The 22,688-nt window shown below is 39.8% G+C and overlaps 1 pseudogene; it reads right to left on the bottom strand.

Annotated features, from left to right (window-relative positions):
• The window catches only part of LOC149171507 (alpha terpineol synthase, chloroplastic-like), a 64,898-nt pseudogene extending 52,049 nt beyond the window's left edge, over nucleotides 1-12,849 (bottom strand).
• Between the last annotated feature and the right edge of the window lie 9,839 nt (nucleotides 12,850-22,688).

The raw sequence follows: 22,688 nt of genomic DNA, 5'->3' as shown, positions 1-22,688 counted from the left end.
GAAGACGAAATGATACGACAATGATAAGCAAACTTTTAAGCTACATTAAGAGGTGTATTTCAAAAGACGTGCTTTGTCTTCCATACCTAGCCTCCAAAGGGTTATGCATCAGATGGAGTCTTCATGTGGTCCTAATATTCTTTCATACCATGGGTTTCTTGGTCTGCTTATTTTTCTCCTCAGCTCCTTGAGAGTCATCTATCATGTCACCTTTCTTCGTTGCCCTACTTAGGATGAGGCCCTGGGAGGACACATCTATGTAATTTCAGGCTGCAAGGCAGACTAGGTAGTCAAGGGACAAAACTGCACAGTTTTTGGAGATAGTGGGTTCCGGCTGAGGGAAGGACATTGGAGGAAACCACTGCGCATTTTTGAATGGTAAGGGAGGTTGGGATTTATGCGCATTACACGGTTTGAACAAGAAATGGAAAAGCTTGAGGGTTACATATGTGAAGTGTGTAGTTCAGGAAAGTTGGATGAGGCTAGGTTGCTAAGGAAACTCCAAAATTTAGCTAAGTGTGGGATCAGTGGAACTTATGTGAATAGTGATAAAACTTCACTACAATCACACACTTGAAAACTTATCGATACAACATAGACCATCCAGAACATATAACACATACTTCACTTAATGCAACAACCTTTGTGGCATCTTACGGTAAGTGCGGCTTCGATTATAGAATTTGGGAGGATAAAGGCGACATTTGTGTAAGAGTGTGTGAAATGAGTGTTAAACATGTCTCATTCTCATAAATATTTCCCCTTGAAGCAAAACAAACCTCCCTTTGCATGACAAGCGATTACCCCCATGCCCAAAGATGACACATTCTATGTAAAGATAAAAGCATAAATGACTCTTAAGATCGAAAAGGGGAGCTTGTGATCATCAACTTACCAATAAGTGACTAAGGAATGATCGATCACAATATCCATAGTAGGCTCTGAAATTTAAGTGCAGGCCAAAATTTTGGAGGGTGTTGTAACCTCTACAACAAAGCCTTCACCTTCTTGCTAGCTTCGCTTTCAACTAGTGTCTTGAATTCTACGAACTCAGAGAATGTCTCATCTTTATTCCATGTGAAGAAGATCCAACACTTCCGTGACAAGTCATCAATAAAAGTGACAAAATATTTGTGTCTAATAGTGTAGGTTGTCGAGAAAGGTCCATAAACATCATAGTGGATCCTTTCTAGGACTGCATGTGCTTTGTTGTCCTGATCATGGAATGTGGATTTTATGTACTTTTGTAATGTACATCCTTTGCATATATACTATTGCTTAAGTGCTCCTTTAGAGAGGCGAGTGGTTATTTGTTCTATAATATTCAAGGTACCATGATACAAAATTTTGTGCCAAAGTTCATCAACATCGTGACCTTCACTTTCTCTGCCTTTGTGCTTGATGTAGCACATTCCTCCGCATCTAGCTTATACAGGTTCTTCACACGAACCCCAATCTGCTTCACCTGCCCTATGGCTATGTGTCTCATGAATGCTTTTCCTTTGTTGAATATCACTTCACAACCATGGTAAACCAACCACTCAATGAATGCCAGTAGACAGACCCCTAATCTTTTACCTTTACATTTTTTTACTATTGCCTCATAATTGCTGGTTTTGAAGGGCATCTTTGATGTAACGTCCAAGACCTTCCACCATAATAACAAATAGAAAGGGTGAGAGAGGGTCCCCTTGTCGGATACCTCTGGACGGGTGAAAGGTGGTGGAGGGGGTCCCGTTGACAAGAATTGAGAAAAAGGTAGAAGTGATGAGACTCATAATCCATCTTACCCAGGGGGGTAAAGCCAAAGGCTAGCAGTATTTTTTGAATATATTTCCAGCTCAAAGTATCGAAAGCTTTTGAGAGGACAATTTTTAGGAGCATACCTGCCTTTTTGGTTTTCTTTAAGGAGTGAATGATTTCATGAGTGAGAATTATGCCATCGGTGATCTGCCTTCCTTCCACGTAACCTGATTGCTCCGGTGATATAAGAATAGGAAGCAGTGGCTTGAGGTGTGTGGCGATCACTTTGGAGACAATTTTATACAATACATTGCATAGTGCAATAGTTCAGAATTTGTCTGGAGTCAGGCTGTTCTCCTCCTTAGGGATGAGGGTGATGAAGGTGACATTCAAGGATGGAAGCATCCATATATTAACTCTGGATTCCTTGACTACTTGCCAGACTTCCTCCTTGATTAGATCCCAGAAGTTGTGAAAGAAGTCCGAAGTGAAGCCATCTAGTCTGGGTGCTTTCCCAACTTTGAGCTCTCACATAACTGTCTCCACTTCCTGTAAAGAAATAGGCTTGAGGAGTATTTGATTGTGTTACTCAATTACGATCTTAGGAATAATCTTGATGATCTTCTCTATAGCTGGCAGATGATTAGTCTCCGTTTCCTAATGCATCCTTCGAAAGTGGGCAAGGAGTTCCTGTTCTATATCTTCATGCTTCTCTAGATGTTCCCCTTGTCGATTTTGGAGGAGAGTAATGCTGTTGTGCATTCTCCGTTAGATAGTGGTATGGTGGAAGAACTTTGTATTGCGTTCGCCCTCTTTAAGCCATCAGATCCTCGATTTTTGTCTCCAAAGAATCTCTGCCTGTCTTGCTCTTTCTGAGATCTGCGTTTGTAGTTGATGTTCCTGTTCTGCTATGGTTTTGGATCTGCCTTCAGATATGATTCTCTGCTATAATTTTTTCATTTCTTGTTCAAGAGTGTTTTGAGCCTGAAAGATATTGCAGAAGGTAAAGCGATTCCATTGTTTTATTTTTCCTTGATATGTTTTAGCTTTTGTTGGAGCTTGTACATTTTTGCGCCTTTTGGTGGTGTGAAATTTCTCCATGTCTCTGTTATCAGGTTATGAAAATCAGGGTGATTCAGCCAAAACGCTTCAAAGCGAAAGGGCCTGCGAACATTGTCTCCTAGTCTTTGCCAGTGAAGCCTAATAGGCCAATGGTCCGAGCCAGAGAGTGGCAATATAGAGGCCAAGAGATCCTCGCCAAGATGTATTGCATTATCAAAGATCAAGAATCTGTCTAACCGAGATGCAATTTGGTGGGCATCTACACACTTGTTGTTCCAAGTATAAACACCATTGTTGAATTCCATATCTATAAGCTTGTTGTTATGAATGTAGTTTTTGAAGTGTGTGCTTTCACAGTCCAGCTTGATCCGTCCTCCTCTTTTTTCCTCCAATCTTGTAATCATGTTGAAGTCCCCTCCTATGATCCAAAGTGGGTGGGATCTTTCTAAGTTGATCTAAGATAGGGTGTTCAGTGTGTCTACTTTATTTGTTGCCTCTTGGGGGAAGTAGACATTAGTCAAGTGTCTATGAACATTTGTCCCTGTTAAATGAAACTTGGCCTAAATAAAGTGCTTACTGGCATGTATGTTGGTAAGTGTTATAGCTCTATCATCCCAAATGATGACTAGCCCTCCTAAGGCTCCCATGGCTTCCAGTGCCACTTCTTTGCTTCCTGGCCACACTTTGGCAAGGATCTGATCCAACGTTGTGGAATTACACTTGGTCTCCTGCAAGAAGAGAATTTGAGGCTTTTCCTGTTGTAGCATGTTATTTATTAATCATCCCTTCCCTGGGCTGTTGAGCCCTCTGATGTTCCATGAGATGAGCTTCATGATTCATGATTGGGAAGGGGATTATAGTATTTGGTGAGCTTGGAGTATCTTCTAGATTCCACCAGCATCTCCCCTATGCGAATGGTTCTCTAAAGATCAGTTTTCCGTCCTTGTTTCTTGTTGTATTTGAAGATATTTCTTCCATCCCACTGACTACCAGTTTGGTCACCTAATGATATTTGCTTTTGTGCTCTTGAGAGAATTACTTCTAAGTTCTCTAGTTGTCGCTCAGGAATTTTGTCATATTCCATTTTCTTACAAGCCTGTTCAAGTCCCAGTATATCTAGATCTCCGATGTTGAAGCTCTCTAGTTCCTCTTCCATGTGCTATACTATTTCCTGCTCTGCCTCTGTATCATCTACAATCGTGAGCTGCATCTGAGTGCTATCTACCTCCATACCTTGAGCAGTCCTTTCTGCATGTTACTGGGAGAGGGCGTTTTGGTGCCCACAGGTTGCTTAGAAGTGAGGGCTTTCTTTGAGATTGATGGAGCGGAATGGGTGGAAGTCTTAGGAATGGCTTCAGGTTGTTTTTGATTATCTAAAATATGAACCTCCGACTGGAGCAGGATTTCAAAGCTGTTTCTTGTTGAAGGCAAGGAGGTGCTGGTGACAGTTTTTTGACTGAGGTAGAGGGCTTTTTATGGGTGTTTTTGCGAATGGGAACTTTTGTGAACCCATCCAAGTCAGATTTTTCCATTGAATGGGTGGTCGTGGATTTCATATTGGAGGGACAGTCTCAGAATAAATGGCCCAAGGCATGGCATTTTCGACAATGAAATGGTACATGCTCATAATTTATTGTTTGTAACCATTCATAATCATCATGGTAGAGGCTTACCGCATCCAGGAGAGCTTTGCTGAGGTGCATGTATACACAGATCCATGCATAGGAGGTGTATCGCTTCAGCTTTGTCTCCTCTGCCACTTTGATGAATTTGCCTAAACCATTCCCAATGTCTCGCAAAGAGTCTTCGTCCCAATACTCCAGAGGGAGAGAATAAAGGCGCAACCACACCGGGGCCCAGCTCATATCTTCTTTGTTCGGTTTAAAGCGCTTGATCCATCCTCTTAGGTATAGCCCTGCTGCGTTGAAGAAATATGGTCCTCCATCCAATACCCTGTTTCGGTCCTCCAAACAATTGAAAATGGTAGTAAAGAAGCCTAGGCTCTAACTGCAGTGTTATGTGCCCTTTTGGCTTCCATTTGGCTACGATCTAGTCATGCAAAGCTTTCTCCGTTGGCCAAAGGCCTATGAAATTTCCTATCAAAGCATGATCCCTCATAAACTAGATCTGAGTGTTGATGCACTGACTTAGGAGCTCGATTTTGGGTCTGTCAACTGCTACCGGCTTGCATGTGTTTGATGTCACTCGTGGTTCTTCATTTGTGTTGTTATTCGTTGGCGTATTTTCATTCTCTGTTGTTGTATCTTCTGGATGGTCCATCCTAACATTTTCAGTCTATCACAGGTCGTTTTCTATATCAGCGAGGGGAGGCATCATGTCCTCCCCCTGAGGGGATTCCATTGCACGATAGTTGTTCCTTATTGTGTTGTAGCTGCCTTATGGCTGAAGGTTAATGGCAGAACGACGCAGTCTATGAAGGTCTGCCAGTTGCAGAGCAGCATCAAACCCTAAGTGCTCCGCTCTCCATTTTCTTTTTTTTTGACATAAACGGTTAGTTTTTATTTAAAATTCGGCAAATTAGCTACCGAGGACTTTAACACTGAAACCCTGTATTTCCTTGTTACAGTCAGCAGGGAAAGAAGATTTTGCTTTTGAATAGCCCGCTGAATGAGTTACACTATTAATGTAGATAGAGGCTTGAAAAAGAACTTGATTTGGTTTTAGAATGATGCCTTGAAATTTCGCTGCTTTTGCTTTTAGTGATGTAGCTCTGCTTCTTAGCTTGCAGAGAGGAGATCCAACACACTGGAGTGCCAGATCATCCGAAGAATCACTGCGTTTTCTTTTTGAAATGTCTGGCGGAGTGTTATATAGTGTTCAAGAATGCCAAAAGCGGTAAATTGTCCTTGAAGAGGCACTCATGAACTCCCTAGCACCTACCCAGATGCAGCAGTGAGTTCCAACGACGAACAGAGATAAAAATGCCACGGTTGCATTCTAAATTTTCCCTTGTGGATGAGTTCGTGTTTCCTAACAGCAGCCAGCTCAAAATGGTTCAGTCCTAAAGCCTGGAGAATTCGAATTAGCGAAATGCTCAAAGGAACAGAGGCCCAAACAAATCCAAAATTAAGGAATGTTGTAGTCCGATTCAACATCATTTACTAACAGAGATCTCCTGCTCCTGAGAGAGCCTAGGTTGGCTGCCAAGTCTGCCTATGAGTTTAACTTCCTCAGAACATGATAGAAGGAGATTTTGTGGAACTTGGGCAATAGTAGTCTGATTTTTTTGAGGATGGGGGCTAATTGCACCTAAGAAGGGATCTTTTGAGAGTTCATAACCTGTATAATTAGTCTGGAGTCTCCAAAGACTGAGATGGAGAGGAGATTCCTCTTGATAGCCAGATTTAGACCCTGCCACAGAGAAAGAACCTCTGCTCTGTTGTTTTTTTCATGCCCCAGACCCCAAGCAAAGCGCAACTCAGTTGAGCCACCTGGGCTTAAGATAACTCCCCCGCCACCCGCCTTTCCTGGGTTACCTCTAGAGGCCCCATCAAAGAATATGTAGTGATCATCCAAAGCATATCTCCATTTGATGAATTCCTATTCTTCCAGATGAATTTCCCAATGAGAAGGGGCTCTAGCAAGAGGAATGGATCTATTCCGATGATTTGGAACAAGCTCTTTTAATCGTTGATCTTCCTCGCAGTCCAGAATCATTCCATTTCTTATGGTAGATTTGGTTTCTAAGGCCTTCCCCAACGGAGCTTTGATCTTAGTGATAATTCTGATCGGGTTACAACTCTCCTCCCTAAATATTATGTTGCTCCTCTCCAACCACAGTTTCCAGCATGTGAATTTGGGGATCCACATCCAGCCAGTCTTGAGACGGCTTTTTTTGGAGAGACAGAATGGGGATAACTTGGCCTAGTTTCTTAGTAGGTCCTGAATATTTCCTGGAAGCTCTATTTTGTCAGGTCATAACATCAGGACACCCTTCCAAACTTCTTGAGCAAAGGGGCACAATAAGAACAGGTGGTTAGCTGTTTCTTCATCCGATGCACAAAGAGGGCACCTGGAGGGACCTTCCATTCCACGCTTCCTCAGGTTATCTCTAGTGAGGATACTTTTATGCGCTAGAGTCCAGCAAAAAAAGTAAACTTTGGGGAGAGCAGGAAAATACCAAATAAACTTCCATTGAGTTGGCTCTAGGGGGACGCTAGGGATAGCCATCATACTTTTGTAACCTTCTACTGCTGAGTAAGGGCCTGAAAGAGAACCCCACCCTCTTTTATCCTTAGAAGAGGCCTTTAAGGGAGATTTTCCTTGCAGCAAATCCAACAATAAATTGGCTTCACCATCCAGCCAATGAGGTACCTCCCCCAAATTCCAACCATCCCATAGACTTTCTGCATCATTTGTCCAATTGGATATGTCCCAAAGGGTTTCCAGATTGCTAGCCTAAAGCCAAGCTCTAATATTTTCCAGTTTTGCCATCTGATTCAAGGGTTGATCTCCAAGAATCGAATCTTCCCAAATTTTTATTTTTTTCTCATTACCTGGGATCCAATAAAGCTTATGACTAAAAATTTTCAAAGCTATGAGAGAGAGTTTGAAAACTGGTGATCCTTTGGAAATTCTAGGAGGCTGGTCCAAGCACCTCAAACGCTGCCCATGAAAATATTTTTTCCATAGAACTCTCTTGCTCCAACTAGGATTCCCAGAAACAATGTTCCAAAGGAGCTTGGAGCCCAGAGCAAGATTTTGGGCTACCATGTCTCGCATTTGGAGACCTCCTTCCAAGAATGGCTTCTTAATAGTATCCCAATTAACTAAATGGAGCCTTATTTCATTATTTTTCCCTCCCTCCCACAAAAATTTTCTCAGGAGACCATCCACTTTACTAATAAAGGTTTTAGGGGCTAGTAGAATGGAGTTCTGATAAACTGGGAGACTTATGAGAACATATTTCATAAGGATTTCCTTCCCAACATTATTCAACCATGAGGCTCCCCAAGCTTGTATTTTGAGTTTTAGCTTGTCTAGTAGGGGCATCCAGTGAGCTACCTTAGGATTTGATTTGAAGATTGGGATCCCAAGATACTTAAATGACTCCCAGGTCAGGGTTCTTTTCATTTCTAATAGCCTTGCTATGTCTGTCAAATCTTTGATCGAGCAATCCCAGCCATAGATCGTGCTTTTTGGATAGTTAATCTTGCTGCCCGAAACCTCCCTATAAATGTTGAGCTCCTTCTTGAAGGTTCTAGCAGAATTTATGCTAGCTCCTCCAAGAAATAATGTATCATCAGAAAACTGGGCATGATTTATGTCTTTAACATTGTGATCCATTCTCAGGCCTGGCAGAGTTTGGATCTATTGACAGTGGTCTAGCTGGAAGCTGAGCACCGAAGCTTGAATAGCGTAAAGAAGCGTGGACAAAGGGCAACCTTGTCTTAGCCCCCTCGAGGCCTGGAAAAATTCCGTTGAACGACCATTAACCAGGGGCGCTATCCAAGGGGAGGCAATGCAGGCTTTCACCCAAGTTATGAGAACTTTTGAGAAACCAAATTTCTCCATCACAAAAAACAGGAAATCATGTCTCACCCTGTCAAAGGCATTTGTCAAATCTAGCTTAATCACCATGCCTTTCTCTTTTCGATGACAACTTGAATGAATTGCTTCTTGCACTAGCACAATATTGTCAAGAATCTTTCTCCCTTTTATGAATCCTCCTTGGTTTTCAGGGATGATGACTGGCAGAAGTTTCTTAATACGGTTGGCTATTATTTTTGTAATCAGCTTATAACTTGTATTACACAAAGAGATGGGCCTGAATCTACTGAAATCGGTGGCGCCTTTGTCTTTCGGAATCAAGGCAAGGAAGGCCAAGTTGGTACTGCCTCCAATCTTGGTGTAGGTTTGAGATTTACAGATCATTCTTAGAAGGTATTTTTTAATTGTAGGCGAGCAAGTCAGGTAGAACCTTGCAGTGAACCCATTAGGGCCCAGGGCTTTATCCAGATCCATGCAATCCAAAGCTTCCTTAATCTCATTCATACTGATCGGAGCAGTCAGCATAATATTGTTAGAATCTTGAACACACTGAGGAATAAGATCAATCGGATAGGCTTGAGAATCGATAGGATGGTCTTCTGGGGCAGAGTAAAGATCTTTGAAGAAGGAGTGGGCTGCTCGCTTTATGCCTTCAGAATCTTTAACCACAGTGTTTTGATAGTGAATTTCATTTACTGTTTTGAAGTGCTTGTGTGCTTCAGCTTGCTTATGGAAGTAGCTTGTATTTTTGTCTCCGGCCTGTAACCAAAGATTTCTGGACTTCTGTCTCCAGAACTCTTCTTCATCCCTACTTGCTCTATGGAGATCCTTTTGCAGCTCTACTTCTTTTTGAAGAAGGATTTGAGTTACATCGGAATTCTCCATTGTTAATTGATGGCCTGCTAAACTGTCATGCATCTCCTTTCTTTTGGCGGTGGGCGTTTTCAACCTTTTAGCCCACTCCTTGAGCTCCCTTTTAAGTCTCCTCATTTTTTCTTCCCACACAAAGAAAGGGGATCCTTGAACTTGCTAGTTCCAGGCCTCAGAGACCACCTCCTGGAATCCTTCTTGATGAATCCATAGAGAACTAAATCTAAAGGGAATGGGGCCAAGATTTCCATCCAAGGAGAGCTCAAGAAAAATGGGTTTATGGTCAGAGGTGTAGTTCGGCAGAATTTTAGAGGTGGCCATTAGACCACAAGTCAAGAAGGAGGATTGGACTAGAAATCTATCCAGACGAGCAGCAATGTGGCTGGGGCCTATCCTTTTGTTTGACCAGGTGAATTTCCCAGACGTGGGCTTGATATCCTCCAATTCCCAATCTAAAATGAGGTCTTCAACCCATTCTCTAGTTGGGTCCCTAACTAGCGAGCCCCCCTTTTTCTCTTCTGCAGCTAGTGTAACATTCAGATCACCTGCAATAATAATATTTTCTGGGTTGTGCAAGAAAAGATAGGACTAGAGCGAGTCCCAACAAAAATTTTTCTCAGATGGTAAGACCAGAGCATAAAGATTGAACATACTTACTTGGTGGCCAGATTCTTTATGGAGGAGCTTAGTGAGTAGCCAATGGGGGCAACATTCTTCGTGAATCAGATCATATTTGGAGCTGTCCCAAAAGGAGGCAATCCCTCTAGAGGCACCTTTGGCGCTGACTGCTCTCCCTTGGCCTTTATGACAAAATGCTTTGCTTGTTTGGAGGAGTAGAAGGTCCTCCAGTTTTGTCTCCTGGATGAGGAGGATTTCAGGTGAGTACATCCTTACAATGTCTTTTAGAGCTTCTTCTTTCAACCTGCTGCCTAACCCTCTGCAATTCCAGCAAATGTATTTCATTATTTACGGGCTTGGAAGGTTGTGGCTCCTTTTGGAGCCTGGCCATGCTTGTGCCTAGATCTGGTATTAATCATTCCTTTGAGATTTTTCTGAGAGCCTTAGAGAACATCCAGATAAATTTGTTCCTCTCTTTGTTTCTTCTTGGACTTTCGACCCCTGGCCAACTTGATAGGAGTGACTTGTGAGTTGTTTGAATCTGAGACTCCATCTTTTGGATCTCCCTCAGAATCGGAGCCCAGACTGATGCGCTCCTCGTTTTATTCTTTTTCCCCTTGTTCATCCTCTAATGGAGGAAGAGTTGACATTGCCTCTGCTTCTTTCACTTTCTTTGACGGGTCTTCTAGTTCCTCTTGGGTTCCAATGGCATCTGTCTTTACCCCAGAGGAAGAACCCTCTTTTGGAACTTATTTGGCATTTGGTTTAGGCCACGGCTTCACCAATGGCCCTGAATTTTTCTTCTTAGTTTGTTTTGGGACTGCCTTGACCTTTTTGATTTATTTCCATCCTTGTTCATCCACTTTGTCCCCAGTTGGAGCTTTTGGGAAATTTTGTTGGAAGTGTCCACGTTTGTGACAGGTTCTACATTTGAAAGGCAGTTGCTCGTAATCCAATTTTTAATAGTGATGCCATTCTCCCACTGTAAGTTTTACCACTTTGGGAAGTCCAGCTTCCAAATCGAATTCCACATAGATTCTTGCATAGGTATATTGGTCCGTGTTATCTGCTTTGTCAATGAAACGGCCTAGGCCATTTCCAATCTTCTACAAGGTGTGATAGCTCCAGCAATGGATCGAAAGATTGGGAAGCTGGACCCAGTCTGGGACCTCTTTAGGGGTATCGATTGAGGGATCGAAGTTGGGGGTCCACTTATTAATATACAGACCCTGGTTTCCCATAAAATACGGACCATTTCTGAAAACCAAATCTTGATCTTCTTTGGAGGTGAACTGGAAAATGAAATACCCTCTTCCGACAACATAGTAGATCACATTGTTTTCTAGCTAGGGCCTCCAGTTGTGTTGGATCTAGTCATCTGTTGTTTTTGTAGAGGGCCAGCGTCCCATAAATTGTCCTACCAACCCTCTGTCAGCCAGGGCTAGGGCGATTTTTATCGCTTGGTCTTCTGGCAGGGCGATCTCAGGAATTTCCTCCAGTTTTTTGATGAATTTCAAGACTTATGGAATCAAAAGTTTCTTCCCTTTCTGAGAGAGAAATCTTCTGAATGCTTCTTCTGAAGAGATTAGTGGGGTGGGAGAAGGCTCCCCACCCCCAAGCGCACTCATGGCGGCGGCTACGCTCCTCTGTGATTGTAAAACCCGGACGCGAACACTATGCCAACAACAGCACTGGCCGGAGGAGGGAGGCATAGCCCAATTGCGAGGATTCTGGGAAGGATTGAGAGCCCAGCAGTAGGGGCTACTAGGCAGGGGGGCCTGCGAAGGGCCACAGGGGCTAAGGAAGTAGGGGCGCGGGAGCTCCAGTTCAGAACGCGCGCACAAATCACCCTAAAACTCAGCGTTGCCCCCCATTTTCATTCGAAGTGAAATATTGTATTAAACATAGGTTTGATCTAAAGTGGTCATTGTATTAAATATAAAGTTTTTTCTTAAAATATTTTTGTCTCAAAATGCTTTTGTCTTAAATATAAAGTTTTGTCTTAAAATAATTTTGTCTTAAATTGTTTTTGTCTTAAAATAATTTTGTCTTAAACTATTTTTGTCTTAAATATAAAGTTTTGTCTTTAAATTTTTGTCTCAAACTACTTTTGTCTTAAATATAAAGTTTTGTCTAAAAATATTTTCTTCTTAAATTATTTTTGTCTTAAGTATAAAGTTTTGTCTTAAAATATTTTTGTCTCAAACTACTTTTGTCTTAAAATATTTTTTTCTTAAACTATTTTTGTCTTAAATATAAAGTTTTGTCTTAAAATATTTTTGTCTCAACCTATTTTTGTCTTAAATTTTATATTTAAGACAAATCAATTGATATTAATTTTTAATTTAAAATAACTAAAATAAAAAATGAGTTTTTGAGACAAAAGATTTCTTTTGTTTTAAAAAAATGCCTCAAAAGTGCCCTTGGTGTAGTAGTGTAATATATAAAGCAGAAATAAATCATGATGATAAGGTTGTGATGACTGACCTGTGAACATAATCCAACACTAATTTGATCTCCATGTTGAAATGCTTATCGATTCCCAAACGTTCGATGCTATTGACCATGGAAAGCTGTGAAAGCAGATCATTGAGGGGAGTGATTGATACCCCATCTTCAATTTCAGTGAACATCTCTCTCACTTCCTTAATAAGTCTCTCTGCACGTTCACGGTATGAAGGTGCCTGACCCATATACAATATTCAATACACATAGTAAGTAAAAAGGAAAAACAAATTTATTTCATTAGTTTGGAAAGAAAGGAAAATGCATCTAGGAATAAGTTGAAATTAGATGAAAAAATACGTGGTAAGGTGTGGAGAGAGAGTGTATGAAATCATGGTCCTAGAGGTTGGCATGATGATTCGTTGTGCGTCTCTTTACACCATCATTTGATACAGCGGTTGTGGAACACATGGTGATGGAAGGTGTCATAGTTTTCTGTCACATACACACTCCAAAAGTTGGGATTGTTGTCCAAAAAATCAAGCCCCCAACATTTGATGGGGAAGTTAAAGAAACAACGAAAGCTTGGATCATTGACATGAATAAATACTTTCAAATTTGTCAATATGAAAATAACCTCAAAGCTAGACAGAGTATATATCAGCTTCAAGGGAAGACCACCTTATGGTGGGAAGAAGTGAAAACTGTATAAGGGATCGCGGAGCAAGAGGTGACTTGGGATGAATTTCATAAGAATTTCAATAATAAATCTCTTATTGAACGATTTTACAATGAGAAGGCTAAGGAATTTCATGATCTAAAATTGAGACAACTTACTATGGAAGAGTTCGTGACCAAATTTACATTTCCCTTGAAATATGTTATGTATATAAGTGAGGAGAATGCCAAGGTTCAACGCTTTATTAATAGCTTTCCTTCATTTGTGAAGGAGAAATCGGAATTTGATAATCGTAATACTATGGATGAGATCTAGAAGGCTTGAATTTGCTACCAACAATCGAAACAAAAGGCTGAAGGTAGTAAGATTTGGCCCAACAAAAAGGAACAATTTTTTTCAAAGTACCAAAAGTACGAAATCCACTAATGTTAGGGATTCATACAAGGGGAAACAAAATACACAATTTGGAAGAAATCAGCAGAGAACGAAAACGCAAGGGGAACTTAGGAAAACTAAGGCATCAAGCAAACTAAAAACCGTCAAGCATCAAAACCACCTTTTCAATGTTGGGGTCACGGAGAACCACACTACTACAAAAACTTCCCCCATCATGTTAGCCTTAAACAAGATGCTAATGTCCAAGAAACTTGTACAATTGGTGAGGTGGCGAGAAGTATGACAAGGATCAACGTCGCATTAGAAGATCATCAAGAAGATTACCAGGCTACATGATATAGCTAGAAGGTAAGCTATTTAACCAGATTGTGTCTATTTTAGTAGATCTTGATGCAAGTTTAAGTTATGTCATCCCCAAAGTAGTGGAAAAATGTCAATTGCACGTTCACAAATTTAAGAACCCTTGGCTGGTACAACTAGCTACTGGGGCCAAGAGAAGAGTGAGGGCTAGGGTACTAAATTTCTCTACTGAAATAGGGAGTCAATAGATTAAATTCGATTTGAATATATTGCAATTAGGATGTTATGATATGTTGATTGGAATGCACTGGCTGGAAGGAAATTGGTCCATAGTAAATTGTAAGGAAACGTCGATTAGTTACATTGTTGAAAATGGTGGCAAGAAAGAAATCTGGGGGGCTAAAAAGCTAGTGAGGTTATGCCCCATTACTGCCTCTTAATTAGGTAAATGTATTAGGAAAGGTTTCATGATATATGTTGTTCAAGTTGGATTTTCCAATACTAAGGATAAGACCGCCACCTAAGAGAACATACCAATATTCCAAGATTTCACTGATGTGTTCACTGAGGATATACTAGGGATGCCCCCAAAATGGGATATTGACTTTACAATCGAGTTAATTCCTAGAGCAACACCAGTGTCCAAGGCCCCATACTGTATGATTGTATCTGAGTTATCCAAGCTCAAGATGAATTTACATGAAGTACTCGATAAAGGATACATCTATCCAAGCGTGTCACCATGCGAGCTCCGTTTTATTTGTAAGGAAAAAGTACGACAGCTTGAGAATTTCCATTGATTATAGGTAGCTTAATAAGTTAAAAATCAAGAAAAAATACTTGTTTCCCTGAGTTGCTGATCTATTTGATCAGTTCAAGGGCACGACAATTTTATTTAAGATTTATTTACAGTTAGGGTATCATCATATTCGAGTACAGCAGGAGGACATTTGTAAAACAATGTTTAGAACCCGTTATGGTCATTACGAATTTGTGCTCTTACCTTTTTGTTTGACCAATGAACCAACAAAATGCATGAGTCTAATGCATAGTATTTTCCATCATTTTCTAGATACGTTTGTTTTGACATTTATAAATGACATTCTAATCTATTCCAAAACTTCAAAGGAACATAAGGAATACTTACGAATGGTGCTACAAGTCTTATGGGAGCATCAATCATATGCTAAATTTAGTAAATGTGATTTTTATAAAAACCAAATTCAATATCTCAGACATTTCATTTCAGTTGAAGGTATAGTTATTAATCTTGAAAAGATTAGAGCTATTATGGACTAGCCTCTTAGAAATGTAGTAGATATACGATATTTCATGGGTCTGGAAGGGTAATACTGCCATTTTATTAATGGATTCTCTCAAATTGCTTACCCCATCACCTCCTTGCAAAAGAAAAGGAGAGATTTTAAGTGGACCAACGAGTGTCAGCAAAGTTTCGAGTAGTTAAAACAACTACTAACCATTGCCCCTGTGTTAAAGATTGCTGACTTGAACAAGGAATTCGTCGTCTGCACAGATCTCTGTCAAGAAGGGGTAGGGGAAGCGTTGATGCAAGATGGGAAGGGGATAGCATATGAGTCATGAAAGTTAAAGGAACATGAGTAGTGATATTTTTCTTATGATTTAGAATTAACTATTGTGGTCCATGCATTGAATGTTTGGAGGCACTATCTTCTAGGAAAAATCATTTTACTAATGACCGACCATAATAGTCTAGTGATTTATTTCAAACAACCTAGTTTAAATGCCTGCCAAGCAACATGGAATGCTTTTCTTAGAAAGTTTGAATTTGACATTAAGAATCTAAAAGGAAAGGAAAATCATGTTGCAGATGCCCTAAGGAGGAGAGCGCATTGTGTATATGAAGTTCATTATAATAGTATAGAGTTTAAATTTCTGGAGCAAATTAAAGAAGTTTCCCAAACATATCAGGAATATAAATTTTTATGGTAGAAAACTCATCAGACCAACAACCCAGAAAAACGACTTGGATATAGCATAAATATGGGCCAATTGCTAGCTTTTAAGGGGAGAATATATATCCCCAATCAGATTTCAATTAGACAACTGATTTTGCACAAATTTCATAAGAATCCTTATACCAGAAATTGTTTTCAACAATAAAAAATATTATTTTTGGCTAGGAATGCGAAGGGACATTGCAGAATATTTAGCGAGATCACCACCACATCTTCGAGCTCTCACTTGACCTCCATTTAAAACTTAACCGCCTTTGACAATCGTTGATGAATATTGCAAGATCAACAATATGGACACCTCGGCTCGTCGAGGCTTCCACGATAAGAATTGTCAAGTAATGAACCATCCTATGGACCAATCACCATCTGTCAGATATTTCTCATTCTACTATCTGTCAGTTGCTAGGATGGAGGTCTAGACACTGAATATGTTCAAAAGTTGATCAAACAACTTGACTTTACTAACACACAAGAATTGATGTTTCGGACACCAAAGTTTCGAGTTTAAGAACCATCAACCCTTTTTATAACCAATGAAAATACACAAGAATTGATGTTTTGGACATGAGGCTTCCACTTTAAAAACCACCAACCATTCTTACAGCTAATATAAACACACAAAATCTTCTAGTTTAAAAACCACCAATACTTTTTATAACCAATAAAATCACAAACACCAACAAAATCTCTCACATTTTATTTATTTACTTTTAATACTACTCCATTATAACATATAAAAAATAATAATAACCTTGCATTATTTATATACAAATATATCCTCTACCCATCGACAAAGCGATAAAAAAACATGAGAGTCGTTGGGATTTGAGTAATGGCTTCCTCCTTGCAAGGGTGCTCCGAAGATGGCAAGAGCTAACGTGCATACCATAGGGCATTAAATGCCTGCTTATCTGCATGCTCCATAACGCGATAACACACCGTCATTATTTTTTATTTATCTACTCACCACGCGCGTGTGTTATCGCGTTATAGAACATGCAGCTAAGCAGGCATTTAATGCCCTATGGTATGCCCGTTAGCTCTTGCCCTCAGAAGATGGCCTGATATTCTCTAATGTTCGTTGGGATTTGAGTAGTGGGCAGAATGTGAGGATGGAACCCGTCAATGGGCCGAAAATTCTTCTGACAATTGCAATTAGCGGACCTCAGACAATCTCAGATGCATGCAGTCACCTCATACCTAATTAATGGAAAGTAAACAACCTTAGGATATGTGACTTTGCTGATGGTGGAACCCTGTGATCTCGAATCCCATGCAGATTTTGGTCTTCTTTTATGTCAGGGTGACGACTTTAAGGACACAAATCTGTTGAAATTATAATTTCAACTGCAGTGAACAGAACAGCAGTAGCTACTTTATTCATTTGTCGTGATCCGGTGCCCCACATTTTTTCCCGATCTTTTAAGTCACCGCTATTACCATCTTTTCACTCTTTAATTATTTTTGAGTTCCCGAAGGATGAAGATCAGATACAGCACTACATCATTACTTCTCAACAACCATATTAATGAGCAGAACGACTGAAAGAGAAAAGAACCAGCCTCGAGCCGATGTAGCATTTATCAGTCATAGATTTCATCACCACCGACTCAAGAAATACAACAAAAGATCAAATCTGTTAATCATGAGTAGCAGAGACTTCATCAGCAAGTTAAAGCGGTGAAGACCCTTTCCCGCACTATAAAATGCAGACACAGCAGTGTAGAAAAATATAGATTGAAAGTCCTTTTGTAACACACAGCAGTGTAGAACAAGAGAGTTTTTTTTGTATTGCACAGCAGTGCTGAAATTTTCTGAGATAGTTGTTTTGTGGAACTGAAGCGTTCCTGTTGTAATCCCTCTGTCAAGAGGAAGATGCTCTTTAGCATAATATTTTGTGAAGATCCCTCTACGTGAGGAAGACTTATTTTATCAGTTAGTTTATCATTCATAAATAGAAGTTTCTTTTTCCCTGTTGCTGTTACACCGTAAGTCGAAAAATACTTCACGACAAAAATCCCTGTTGTTGTTACACCGTAACTCAAAAATACTTGACGTCAAAAATTTACGTTGCTGCAACACCACGAACAGCGTTGCTGCAACACAAGTTACAGCAACTGAAAAAAACTGTGTTGCTGCAACACCGTTTCCAGAGAACGAATTTTTATGTTTTTCTGAGTTAAAAACAGAGTATTTTTCTGTGTCAAAAACAGAGTATTATTTTGATCAGTTTTTGATCCTGAGGCAAAGTAGAGTATTATTTTATGCTCTGTTCTTGTGTTTTTGAATTATCAGAAAACAGAGTATTGCTCTCTGTTCATATTTTTGTTGTTTCGGAATTTATCAGAAAATTCTCAACAGTGGAAACAGAGGATTTTTCCACTGTATTTTGTTTGAAATAACCAGAAATTCCCGACATGGTATCAGAGCTTGTCCAGGCTCTTTGAAGACATCAAAGAAGCTGAAAGAAGATTTGTTGCTGCAGCAAATTATCTAGCAGAGCGAAAACGCTGTCAAGGTATTTTTCATATTAGTTTTTTGTGTAGCTACTGAAGAAAATTTAGTGATTTTTTTTAGTCAAGTATTGTAAGAATGGCCAACACCAGCGTGGGTATGTTTAATACCCAGCTCCCACAGTTCAATGGGAAAAATTATGACTACTGGGCAATAACCATGAGAGCCGTGTTTGCCTCACAAGATTTATGGGAACTTGTTGAATATGGATTCGAAGAACCAGCAAATGAAGAAGAGTTTATTGGATTAACTCAGGCAAAGAAAGAGATGTTGAAGAGCAATAAGAAGAAGGACTCAAAAGCCTTTGTACTTTTATATCAAGCAGTGCATGAGAGTGTGTTTCCGAGGATAGCAGCAGCCAAGACATCCAGAGAAGCATGGCAAACTCTCAAGACAGCCTATCAAGGCATGGAGAAAGTGAAGACAGCAAAATTACAGTTGCTGAGGAAAGATTTTGAGAACCTGTGTATGAAGGAGTCAGACAATATTGACTCATTCTTCACACAAGCAATTGGTTTGGTCACACAGATAAGGTCTCATGGAGAAACTCTTGAAGAAAGAAGGATTGTGGAGAAACTATTGAGGTGCCTACCCTCAAAGTTTGATGTGATTGTCACCACCATAGAAGAGACAAAGGATCTCTCAAATTTTTCAGTTGATGAACTTCATGCATCACTGATAACACATGAGCAGAGGTTGAGTAGAAATGAAAATTCATCTCTAGAGCAAGCATTCAAGACCCAGATGTCATTTGGAAGAGGAAGAGGTCAAGGCAGAGGAAACAAGAGAGGAAGAGGCAGAAGCCAATACAGAAGCGGAAGAAACAGTCCAGCAAACATTCAAGGAAGAGGCAGCAATCCAAATCAGAACCAAGGCCAAGGCAGCAGCCAGCAAAGTGGACATCATCATGCTCAAGGACAAAGGTATGAAAAATCCAATGTCCAATGTTATTATTGTAAAAAATATGGGCACTATGCAAATGAATGTAGGAAGAAGCAGCATGATATGAGTAATAGATCTAGTGCAAATATCACTAGAGAAAATATCAGTGAAGATAATGTGTTGTTAGTTTGTAATGTGGCTGAAACAAACAGTGAGGATATATGGTTTCTAGATTCTGGTTGCAGCAACCATATGACAGGAAACATAGCCCTGTTTTCTGCTTTAGATCAGAGTGTGTAGTCACAAGTCACACTTGGGACTGATAGTAAGATTTCTGTTATGGGAAAATGAGAAGTTAAAATATTTACAAAGAAATGTGAAAAGAAAACCATAGCAGATGTTTATTATGTTCCTGGAATGAAGTGTAATCTCTTGAGTATTGGACAGCTTGTTCAGAAGGGTTACAATGTTTTCTTTAAGAATGATGTATGCACCATCATGGACAGATTACCCAACAAATGTTGTATTGCTGAAGTGAAGATGACAAGGAACAGGATGTTCCCTCTCAGAATAAGAGCAGATTTGAAAAATAAAGAAGTAGTTGCAGCAATGACACAAGAGGCTCTCCAAAGCGTACCAAAGGATGAAAATTGGTTGTGGCATTTGAGATTTGGACATCTCAACTTTGGAGGTCTTAATTTGTTGAGTAGAAGAGGAATGGTAAGAGGATTACCATTGATAGAAAAGCCAGACAGCCTTTGTGAAGGTTGTATATTGGGGAAACAACACAGAGAAAGTTTTCCAACCGGAAAAATCATAAGGGAAAAAGCACCCTTAGAAATTATCCACTCAGATTTATGTGGACCGATGCAAGCTCCATCACTTGCAGGCAACCAATATTTTCTAACATTTATTGATGACTTTACCAGAAAGACTTGGGTTTATTTTTTGAAGAATAAGAGTGAAGTGTTTGAAAAATTTCAAAATTTCAAAGCACTTGTAGAAAATCAAAGTGGGCTGCGTATCAAGGTTTTGAGAACTGACAGAGGAGGTGAGTATATCTCCAAATAATTTTTACGTTTTTGCAGAGAAAATGAAATTCATAAGCAATTTACAGCAAGGTACACCCCGCAGCAAAATGGAGTTGCTGAAAGGAAAAACAGAACAATCATGGATATGGCGAGGAGCATGTTGAAGGCAAAGCATTTGCCAAATGATTATTGGGCTGAAGCTGTACACTGTGCAGTATATATTTTGAATAGATGTCCTACAAAAGTAGTGATAAACAAAGTGCCAGAAGAAGCATGGAGTAGGAGAAAGCAAGGAGTCACCCATATGAAAGTTTTTGGTTGTGTGGCTTATGCACACATTCCAGATCAGCTAAGGAAGAAATTGGACAGCAAAGGGGAGAAATGTATTTTCATTGGATACAGTGAAGAATCCAAAGCTTACAGATTATATATCCCATCCACCAAGAAGTTTTTTGTGAGCAGAGATGTTCAATTTATTGAAGAGGAAGCTTGGGATGGAAGCATAGAGAAAACAGTTAATGTTAAAAACTGTTTGTCTCATGATGATGATGATGAGGAGTTGGCTGAAACACATCCCCAAACAGCAGCGCCAACAACAGAACAACAAGAGACACCCTTGAGGAGAAATGAGAGTGCTTCTCCAAGCACACCACAAGGAGGAAATTCAAGTGCATCTACAAGCACTTGCACACTGAATGAAAGAGGTAAGAAATTCGGAAATATAAGTGATATTTATGATGAAGGAATAAATTCTTTGTTTGCTTTGTATTGTCACGTTGATGACCCTGTTCATTTCGAAGATGCAATTAAAGATAAGAAATGGATAGAAGCTATGGATGAGGAGATGAATGCCATAGAAAGAAATAAGACATGGGATTTAGTTGAGCTACCAAAAGGTAAAGAAGTCATTGGAGTTAAATGGGTCTACAAGACCAAGAGTAATGCTGAAGGAAAGATATAAAGGCATAAGGCAAGACTTGTTGTCAAGGGATACAAGCAGCAATATGGGAGAGATTATGAGGAGACTTTCGCACCGGTTGCAAGAATGGAAACAGTAATAACAGTGTTGTCCATAGCAGCACAAAACAAATGGAAAGTTTACCAAATGGACGTGAAGTCAGCATTCTTGAATGGAGTATTAATGGAAGAGGTTTACATTGAGCAACCTCTAGGCTATGAAAAGAAAGACCAAGAGCACAAAGTCTGCAGATTGAAGAAAGCTCTTTATGCACTGAAGCAAGCGCCAAGAGCATGGTACAGTAGGATAGATTCCTATCTTCTGGAAAACGGATTTGAGAAGTGTGAGGGAGAACCCACTGTTTACATCAAAGAAAAGGACTGTAAAATTTTAATTGTTGTGTTATATGTTGATGATGTGATTTTTACAGGTAATGATGACTACCTCATTGAAAATTTCAAATCAGTCATGAAAGAAGAATTTGAGATGACTGACATGGGTTTGCTGAGATACTTCTTAGGAATAGAAGTAGATTAAAGTGAAAATGGAATTTTTATTTCACAGGCAAAATATGTAAATGAAGTGTTGAGCAGATTTAACATGCAGGACAGCAAGGCAGCAATCACTCCCGCAGTGATGGGATTAAAACTCAGCAAAGAAGACAGCAGCAAAGATTTTGACCCTAGTGTGTACAAGAGCATAGTTGGCAGCCTTATGTATTTAACTGCAACTAGGCCAGACATAATGTATGTTGTTAGTTTAATTTCCAGATTCATGGAGAAGCCAAAAGAAACACATTGGCAGGCAGCAAAGAGAATTCTGAGGTATGTTAAAGGTACAAAAAGGTATGGCATATTTTATACTGTTTCAGAATGTTCAGATTTATTTGGATACACAGATAGTGATTGGGCTGGAAGTGTAGATGACCGGAAAAGCACATCTGGTTACATTTTTCACATAGGTTTAGGAGCCATTTCATGGGCTTCTAAGAAACAGCCAATTGTGGCATTGTCTACAGCAGAAGCAGAGTATGTGGCAGCTACAGCAGCAGCGTGTCAAGCGGTTTGGATGAGGAGAATGTTGAGAAGTCTATGCCAGGAGCAGGCAACAGCAATAGTTATTTTTTGTGACAATAGCTCAGCTATTGCATTATCCAAGAACTCTGTATTTCACAAGAGAACGAAACACATAGACACAAAGTTTCACTACATCAGAGAATTGGTGAACAATGGAGAAATCATTTTACAACATTGTAGGACTCAGGAACAGGTTGCAGATATTCTGACAAAGCCATTGTATCAGAAAAGTTTTGAGTTTTTAAGGAAACTTCTGGGTATGACTGATAACCCGGCAGTTGAAATTAAAGGGGAGTGTTGAAATTATAATTTCAACTGCAGTGAACAGAACAGCAGGAGCTACTTTATTCATTTGTCGTGATCCAGTGCCCCACATTTTTTCCCGATCTTTTAAGTCACCGCTATTACCATCTTTTCACTCTTTAATTATTTTTGAGTTCCCTAAGAATGAAGATCAGATACAGCACTACATCATTACTTCTCAACAACCATATTAATTAGCAGAACGGCTGAAAGAGAAAAGAACCAGCCTCGAGCCAACGTAGCATTTATCAGTCATGGATTTCATCACCACCGACTCAAGAAATACAACAAAAGATCAAATCT

The sequence above is a fragment of the Pinus tabuliformis genome, chromosome 4_2 (assembly GCF_031772625.1).
Source record: "Pinus tabuliformis cultivar Carrire ecotype Pingquan chromosome 4_2, CPIR1, whole genome shotgun sequence".
Lineage (NCBI taxonomy): Eukaryota > Viridiplantae > Streptophyta > Pinopsida > Pinales > Pinaceae > Pinus > Pinus tabuliformis.
Note: the sequence above shows the minus strand (reverse complement) of the source record. Positions and strands in the feature narration are given on the sequence as shown.